This window comes from Arachis stenosperma, chromosome 5, assembly GCF_014773155.1.
Source record: "Arachis stenosperma cultivar V10309 chromosome 5, arast.V10309.gnm1.PFL2, whole genome shotgun sequence".
NCBI classification, from domain to species: Eukaryota; Viridiplantae; Streptophyta; class Magnoliopsida; order Fabales; family Fabaceae; genus Arachis; species Arachis stenosperma.
The window spans coordinates 60,322,777-60,331,924 of NC_080381.1; positions in this window are offsets into that span (position 1 = coordinate 60,322,777).

Consider the following 9,148-nt stretch of genomic DNA (forward strand, 5'->3'; position numbering starts at 1 on the left):
TACTTCAGATACTGCTTGTAGGTTATTAAATGGAAAATTATCAGCTATAGGAGTGGAGTCATCTTTAATGTGCTCAAGGCGACTCAAGTGGTCTGCCACTAGATTCTGGTTACCACTCCTATCCTTTATTTCTAAATCAAATTCTTGTAGTAGCAGTATCCAACGTATAAGCCTTGGTTTGGATTCCTTTTTAGCTAATAAATACTTTAGAGCTGCGTGGTCTGAATACACTACTACCTTAAAACCAAGTAAATAGGCTCAGAATTTATCCAGAGCAAAAATAATAGCAAGAAGCTCTTTTTCAGTAGATGTGTAGTTAGACTGAGCAATGTCTAAAGTCTTAGACGCATAAGCAATGACAAAAGCTCTTTTGCGTGGTCTGCTCCTACTGCATGGTTGGAAGCATCGCACATGATTTCGAATGGCTGGCTCCAACCAAGTCCTCTCACAATTGGAGCTTGAGTCAGGGCAGTCTTCAGCTTATCAAACGCTTGTTTGCAATCCGCGCTGAACTCGAACTCGATATCTTTCTGCAGTAACCTGGATAGGGGAAGTGCTACCTTACTGAAGTCCTTAATGAATCTTCGGTAAAAACTTGCATGTCCAAGGAACGAACGGACTTCACTCACAGAGGAGGGGTAAGGCAAACTAGAAATAACATCCACCTTTGCTGGATCTATAGAAATACTAGTATTAGACATAACATGTCCTAGTACAATTCCTTGTTTCACCATAAAATGACATTTTTCAAAATTTAATACAAGGTTTGTACTGACACATCTATCTAGTACTCTAGATAAATTATCCAAGCAAAGGTTAAAGGAATCACCAAAAACGCTAAAATCATCCATAAAAACTTCCATACAGTCCTCAAGAAGGTCAGAAAAAAGACTCATCATGCACCTTTGAAAAGTAGCTGGTGCATTACACAAGCCAAAGGACATTCACTTATAGGCATAAGTCCCAAAAGGACATGTAAAAGTAGTCTTTTCCTGATCTTCAGGGGCTATATGAATCTGGAAGTAGCCTGTGTAACCATCTAAAAAGCAATAATGTGATTTACCTAACAGGCGATCCAGCATTTGATCAATAAATGGAAGAGGGTAGTGATCCTTACGAGTGGCTTGGTTGAGATGCCTATAATCAATGCAGACCCTCCAGGCGTTCTGTACTCTGGTTGCTATGAGATCTCCATGCTCATTCTTTACTGTAGTGACTCCAGACTTCTTGGGCACCACTTGTACTGGGCTCACCCATTCACTGTCTGAGATGGGGTAGATGATATCTGCCTCTAGTAGTCTGGTCACTTTCTTCTTGACAACCTCAAAAATAGTTGGGTTTAGTCTTCTTTGGGGTTGACGAACGGGTCTTGCTCCTTCTTCTAAAAATATTTTGTGCTCACAAACTTGAGGGTCGATGCCTACTATGTCTGCCAAACTCCACCAACTTGCTTTCTTATGCCTCCTCAGCACACTAAGTAATTGCTCTTCCTGTTGAGAAGTGAGGTCCCGTGTAATGATAACTGGAAACTTCTGCTTGTCCTCGAGGTAAGCATATTTGAGGTTGATGAGCGGATAATTTATACGCTTTTTTGCATTGTTTTTAGTATGTTTTTAGTATATCTTAGTTAGTTTTTATTATATTTTTATTAGTTTTTCGTTAAAATTCACTTTTCTGGACTTTACTATGAGTTTGTGTGTTTTTCTGAGATTTCAGGTATTTTCTGGCTAAAATTGAGGGTCCTGAGCAAAAATCTGATTCAGAGACTTAAAAGGACTGCAGATGCTGTTGGATTCTGACCTCCCTGCACTCGAAATGGATTTTCTGGAGCTACAGAAGCCCAATTGGCGCGCTCTCAACGGCATTGGAAAGTAGACATCCTGGGCTTTCCCGCAATGTAATAGTCCATACTTTGCCCGAGATTTGATGGCCCAAACTGGCATTGCAAATCAGCTTCAAAATTCCCGGCGTTTAACGCCGGAACTGGCACAAAAATTGGAGTTAAACGCCCAAACTGGCATAAAAGCTGGCGTTTAACTCCAGAAAAAGTCTCTACATATGAAAGCTTCAATGCTCAGCCCAAGCACACACCAAGTGGACCCCGGAAGTGGATTTTTACGTCATTTACTCATTTTTGTATACCCTAGGTTACTAGTTCACTGTTAATAGGACCTTTTGATATTGTATCTCCACCTTATGACACTTTACACGTTTCTTATTGTATCTTCTATGGCATGAGTCTCTAAACCCCATGGTTGGGGGTGAGGAGCTCTGCTGTGTCTTGATGGATTAATGCAATTACTACTGTTTTTCATTCAATCACGCTTGCTTCTATTCTAAGATATCACTTGTTCCTAAACCTGATGAATGTGATGATCCGTGACACTCATCATCATTCTCACCTATGAACGTGTGCCTGACAACCACCTCCGTTCTACCTTAGATTGAGTAGATATCTCTTGGATTCCTTAATCAGAATCTTCATGGTATAAGCTAGAATTGATGGCGGCATTCAAGAGAATCCGGAAGGTCTAAACCTTGTCTGTGGTATTCTGAGTAGGATTCAAGGATTGAATGACTGTGACGAGCTTCAAACTCCTGAGGGCTGGGTGTTAGTGACAGACGCAAAAGAATCATTGGATTCTATTCCAACCCGATTGAGAACCGATAGATGAATAGCCGTGCTGTGATAGAGCGCGTTGAACATTTTCACTGAGAGGATGGGAGGTAGCCATTGACAACGGTGAAACCCTACATACAGCTTGCCATGGAAGGAGCCTTGCGTGCTTGAAGAAGAAGACAGTAGGAAACCAGAGGTTCAGAAGATAGAGCATCTCCAAAACCTCAACCTATTCCCCATTACTGCAAAACAAGTACTTATTTCATGTTCTTTTGCTTTTTACAATCAACCCTGATAATTATTGATATCCTGACTAAGAGTTACAAGATAACCATAGCTTGCTTCAAGCCGACAATCTCCGTGGGATCGACCCTTACTCACGTAAGGTATTACTTGGACGACCCAGTGCACTTGCTGGTTAGTTGTGCGGGATTGCAAAAGTGTGATTGCAATTTCGTGCACCAAGTTTTTGGCGCCGTTGCCGGGGATTGTTCGAGTTTGGACAACTGACGGTCTATCTTGTTGCTTAGATTAGGACTGCTTTATTTTTGTTGGTTTAGAGTCTTGTATTTGAGTTTAGTTTCATATTTTAAGTTTGGTGTCAATTGCATGCTTTTGTTTTTTTTTTTATTTTTCGAATTTGCATGTTCTTAGTCCTTTCTTGTTCTTTAAAAATTCTAAGTTTGGTGTCTTCTTTGTGTTTTTCCTTTAAAGTTTTCGAAAATTTGTGTTTGATTTTCTAAAAATTTTAAGTTTGGTGTCATTTTGTTGTTTTTCTCTTTCCTCATTTCAAAAATCAAATCTTTTTCAAAATAATTTTCAATCATATATTTTCAATTGCTAATTCCAAAATCTTTTTAATTAACTAATTGATTTAGTTTTCAATTTGCTTTGATCTTATTTTCTTTTAGTTTTTGAAATTTAATTTTATTTTCCATTTGTTTTATTTTATTATTTTCGGTCAAATAAAAAAAATACTTTACTTGTGAATTCATATCATATTCCCTTTCTCCATCATGGACCTAAGTGGAATTGAACAGTCCAGAAGGACTCTGGGGTCATATGCTAACCCCCTTACAGCTGCATATGGGAGTAGCATCTGTATACCTCCCATTAAAGCAAGCAGCTTTGAGCTAAATCCTCAACTCATTATCATGGTGCAGCAAAATTGCCAGTATTCCGGTCTTCCACAGGAAGAACCTACTGAGTTTCTGGCACAATTCTTACAAATTGCTGACATAGTACGTGATAAAGAGGTGGATCAGGATGTCTACAGACTATTACTGTTTCCATTTGCTGTAAAAGATCAAGCTAAGAGGTGGTTGAATAACCAACCTACAGCAAGCATAAAGACATGAAAACAGATATCAGACAAATTTCTGAATCAATTTTACCCTCCAAAAAGGATGACACAGCTAAGGCTGGACATCCAAGGCTTTAAACAAGAGGATAATGAATCCCTTTATAATGCCTGGGAGAGGTATAGAGGTATGCTAAGAAAATGCCCCTCTGAAATGTTTTCAGAGTGGGTACAGTTAGACATCTTCTACTATGGGCTTACAGAAAAAGCTCAGATGTCTCTAGACCACTCAGATGGTGGATCTATACATATGAAGAAGACGATTGAAGAGGCTCAAGAGCTTATAGATACTGTTGCTAGAAATCAACATTTGTACTCTAGCAATGAGTTCTCCACAAAAGAAGAAGTTATGGCAGTAGCCACTGATCCTAATCCTCAAAAACAGATGATTAAGCTTAATCAGCAATTACCCCTGATGACAAAACAGTTAGCAGAATTTAAAGAGATGCTCCAAGAAACTAAAATTGCTAACAAGAACATAGAATCACAGTTGAATCAGGCAAAACAGCAGCTATCTAAACAGATAACAGAAGAACGCCAAACAGTTCAACTGAGGAGTGGGAAGACATTGAATAACACTGCTCAAAGTAGTAAAAAGCCAATAAAGGAACAATTGACAGAGGATAGCCAAACCACTATCCAAAATCCCTCTGAGGATAGTAAGAGCCCAGAGAGGAATACTCTTGGCGTTCAAACGCCAGAAAAGGGGGGAAGTTGGCGTTCAACGCCCATTCCCTGCCCAGTTCTGGCGTTCAAACGCCAGAAAAGGGGGAAAAGTTGGCGTTAAACGCCCATTCTTCACCCAATCCTGGCGTTCAAACGCCAATGGGGAATCAGACACCTGAGAGTGCTGATAGTAACCCCTCTAAAAAGGCTTCTCCAACCACTTCTGTAAGGAATAAACCTGCAGCAATTAAGGTTGAAGAATATAAAGCCAAGATGCCTTATCCTCAGAAACTCCGCCAAGCAGAGCAGGATAAGCAATTTGCCCGCTTTGCAGACTATCTAAGGACTCTTGAAATAAAGATTCCGTTTGCAGAGGCACTTGAGCAAATACCTTCTTATGCTAAGTTCATGAAAGAGATCTTAAGTCATAAGAAGGATTGGAGAGAAACTGAAAAAGTATTTCTCACTGAAGAATGCAGTGCAGTCATTCTGAAAAGCTTACCAGAAAAGCTTCAAGATCCAGGAAGCTTTATGATACCATGCACATTAGAAGGTGCTTGCACCAAGACAGCCCTGTGTGACCTTGGAGCAAGCATCAATCTAATACATGCATCCACTATCAGAAAGCTTGGGTTGACTGAAGAAGTCAAAGCAACCCGGATATGCCTCCAACTTGCTGATGGCTCCATTAAATATCCATCAAGCATAATTGAGGACATGATTGTCTAGGTTGGGCCATTCGCCTTTCCAACTGACTTTGTAGTGCTGGAAATGGAGGAGCACAAGAGTGCAACTCTCATTTTAGGAAGACCTTTCCTAGCAACTGGACAAACTCTCATTGATGTACAAAAAGGGGAAGTAACCCTGAGAGTCAATGAAGATGAGTTCAAGTTGAATGCTGTAAAAGCTATGCAGCACCCAGACACACCAAATGATTGCATGGGCGCTGACATTATTGACTCTTTGGTGGAAGAGATCAATATGACTGAAAGTCTAGAATCAGAGCTAGAGGACATCTTCAAGGATGTTCAGCTTGATCAGGAGGAACTAGAGGAAACAAAAGAATTTTTGAAAATTTCTCAGGAAGCGGATAAGCCTCCCAAATCTGAACTCAAACCACTACCACCATCCCTGAAGTATGCATTTCTGGGAGAGGGTGACACTTTTCCAGTGATCATAAGCTCTGCTTTAAATCCACAGGAAGAGGAAGCACTGATCCAAGTGCTAAGGACACACAAGACAGCTCTTGGGTGGTCCATAAGTGATCTTAAGGGCATTAGCCCAGCAAGATGCATGCACAAGATCCTATTGGAGGATAATGCCAAACCAGTGGTCCAACCACAAAGGCGGCTAAATCCAGCCATGAAGGAGGTGGTGCAGAAAGAGGTCACTAAATTACTAGAGGCTGGGATTATTTATCCTATTTCTGATAGCCCCTGGGTGAGCCCTGTCCAAGTTGTCCCCAAGAAGGGAGGCATGACAGTAGTTCATAATGAAAAAAATGAACTGGTTCCTACAAGAACAGTCACAGGGTGGCGTATGTGTATTGACTACAGAAGGCTCAATACAGCCACCAGAAAGGATCATTTTCCTTTACCATTCATAGACCAAATGCTAGAAAGACTAGCTGGTCATGATTATTACTGATTTTTGGATGGCTATTCAGGTTACAACCAAATTGCAATAGATCCTCAAGACCAAGAGAAAACAGCATTTACTTGTCCTTCTGGCGTGTTTGCCTACAGGAGGATGCCTTTTGGTCTGTGTAATGCTCCTGCAACCTTTCAGAGATGGATGCTATCCATCTTCTCTGATATGGTGGAAAAATTCCTAGAAGTCTTCATGGATGACTTCTCAGTATATGGAGACTCATTCAGCTCCTGTCTTAACCACCTAGCACTTGTCCTGAAAAGGTGCCAAGAGACTAACCTGGTTTTAAACTGGGAGAAATGTCACTTTATGGTGACTGAAGGAATTGTCCTTGGGCACAAAATTTCAAGCAAGGGAATAGAGGTGGATAAGGCAAAGGTAGAGGTAATTGAAAAATTACCACCACCTGCCAATGTTAAGGAAATCAGAAGCTTTCTGGGGCATGCAGGATTCTACAGAAGGTTTATAAAGGATTTTTCAAAAATTGCAAAACCTCTGAGCAACCTGCTAGCTGCTGACACACCATTTGTGTTTGACACACAGTGTCTGCAGGCATTTGAGACCCTGAAAGCCAAGCTGGTCACAACACCAGTCATCTCTGCACCAGACTGGACATTTCCATTCGAACTAATGTGTGATGCCAGTGACCATGCCATTGGTGCAGTGTTGGGACAGAGGCATAACAAGCTTCTGCACGTCATTTATTATGCCAGCCGTGTTCTAAATGATGTACAGAAGAATTACACAACCATAGAAAAAGAGTTACTTGCAGTGGTCTATGCCATTGACAAGTTTAGATCCTATCTAGTGGGATCAAAGGTGATTGTGTACACTGACCATGCTGCTCTTAAGTACTTATTCACAAAGCAGGATTCAAAACCCAGGCTCATAAGATGGGTGTTGCTTCTGCAAGAGTTTGATATAGAAATAAGAGACAGAAAAAGGACAGAAAACCAAGTAGCTGATCATCTGTCCCGAATAGAACTGGTAGCTGGGGCGTCCCTCCCTTCTACTGAGATCCCTGAGACTTTCCCAGATGAGCAACTCTTTGCCATCTAGGAAGCTCCATGGTTTGCAGATATTGCAAATTATAAAGCTGTGAGGTTCATACCACAGGAGTACAGCAAGGTGCAAAGAAAGAAATTAATTTCAGATGCCAAGTACTACCTATGGGATGAGCCATATCTCTTTAAGAGATGTGCAGACGGAATGATCTGCAGATGTGTACCCAGAGAGGAAGCACAAAGGATCCTATGGCATTGCCATGGATCACAGTATGGGGGACATTTCGGAAGTGAGCGAACAGCCACTAAGGTCCTCCAATGTGGCTTCTACTGGCCTACTCTCCATAGAGATGCCCGGGAGTTTGTGCGTAACTGTGACAGTTGCCAAAGAGCTGGTAACTTGCCTCATGGGTACGCCATGCCTCAACAAGGGATCCTAGAAATTGAATTGTTTGATGTATGGGGCATTGACTTTATGGGTCTATTCCCACCATCATACTCAAACACTTACATTCTGGTGGCAGTGGACTATGTATCTAAATGGGTAGAAGCAATTGCTACACCCACTAATGATACTAAGACCGTGCTGAAATTCCTCCAGAAACACATCTTCAGCAGGTTTGGTGTTCCCAGAGTACTAATCAGCGATGGGGGCACTCATTTCTGCAATAAATAGCTGTACTCTGCTATGGTCCAATATGGAATTAGCCACAAAGTGGCAACCCCGTATCATCCACAGACAAATGGGCAAGCTGAAGTCTCTAACAGAGAGCTAAAAAGAATCCTAAAATGGACTGTAATTGCCCATAGAAAGGATTGGGCAAAGAGCTTGGATGATGCTCTGTGGGCATACAGAACAGCATTCAAGACTCCAATAGGAACCTCTCCATACCAACTTATGTATGGTAAGGCCTGTCACCTGCCCATGGAACTAGAACATAAAGCCTACTGGGCAACCAGATTCCTAAACCTGGATGCTAAGTTAGCTGGTGAAAAAAGATTGCTCCAGCTAAATGAGCTAGATGAATTTAGACTCAGTGCCTTTGAAAATGCAAAAATTTATAAGGAAAAGGCAAAGAAGTGGCATGACAAGAAGTTGTCATCCAGAGTCTTTGAACTAGGACAAAAAGTTCTGCTCTTCAACTCTAGGCTCAGACTGTTCCCAGGAAAACTTAAATCCCGCTGGAGGGGTCCGTACGTGATCACAGGAGTATCACCATATGGATATGTTGAGTTTCAGGATACTGATTCTGACAAAAAGTTCATTTTTAACGGACAGAGGATCAAGCATTATCTTGAAAGCAATTTTGAGCAAGAATGCTCAAAACTGAGGCTTGAGTGATTCTCAGTTAAGGTCCAGCTAAAGACAATAAAGAAGCGCTTGCTGGGAGGCAACCCAGTCATTAGCAGGTTATCTGTTTTGTTTAATCAAGGTTTGATACATATTCTCAAAGGGCAATTATCAAAATTGAAGGAATTCACAGAGTTACAGAAGGATTCAGTGCAAAAAGCAGAGAAAAAGAGCTTGCTGGCGAAAAAACGCCAGTAAGGGGTACTTTGGGCGTTAAACGCCAGAATGGGCACCATTCTGGGCATTTAACGCCAGTAAAGGTGCCATTTTGGGCGTTAAACGCCAGAATGGGCACCATTCTGGGCATTTAACGCCAGGTGTGCAGCATCCTGGGCGTTTAGCAAAACGCCCAGTGATGAAGGGAATTCTGGCGTTTAACGCCAGCCAGGGTACCTGGCTGGGCGTTAAACGCCCACAATGGCCAACATTTGGGCGTTAAACGCCAGAATGGATACCATTCTGGGCGTTTAACGCCAGAAAGGTGGGGGACAGAGATT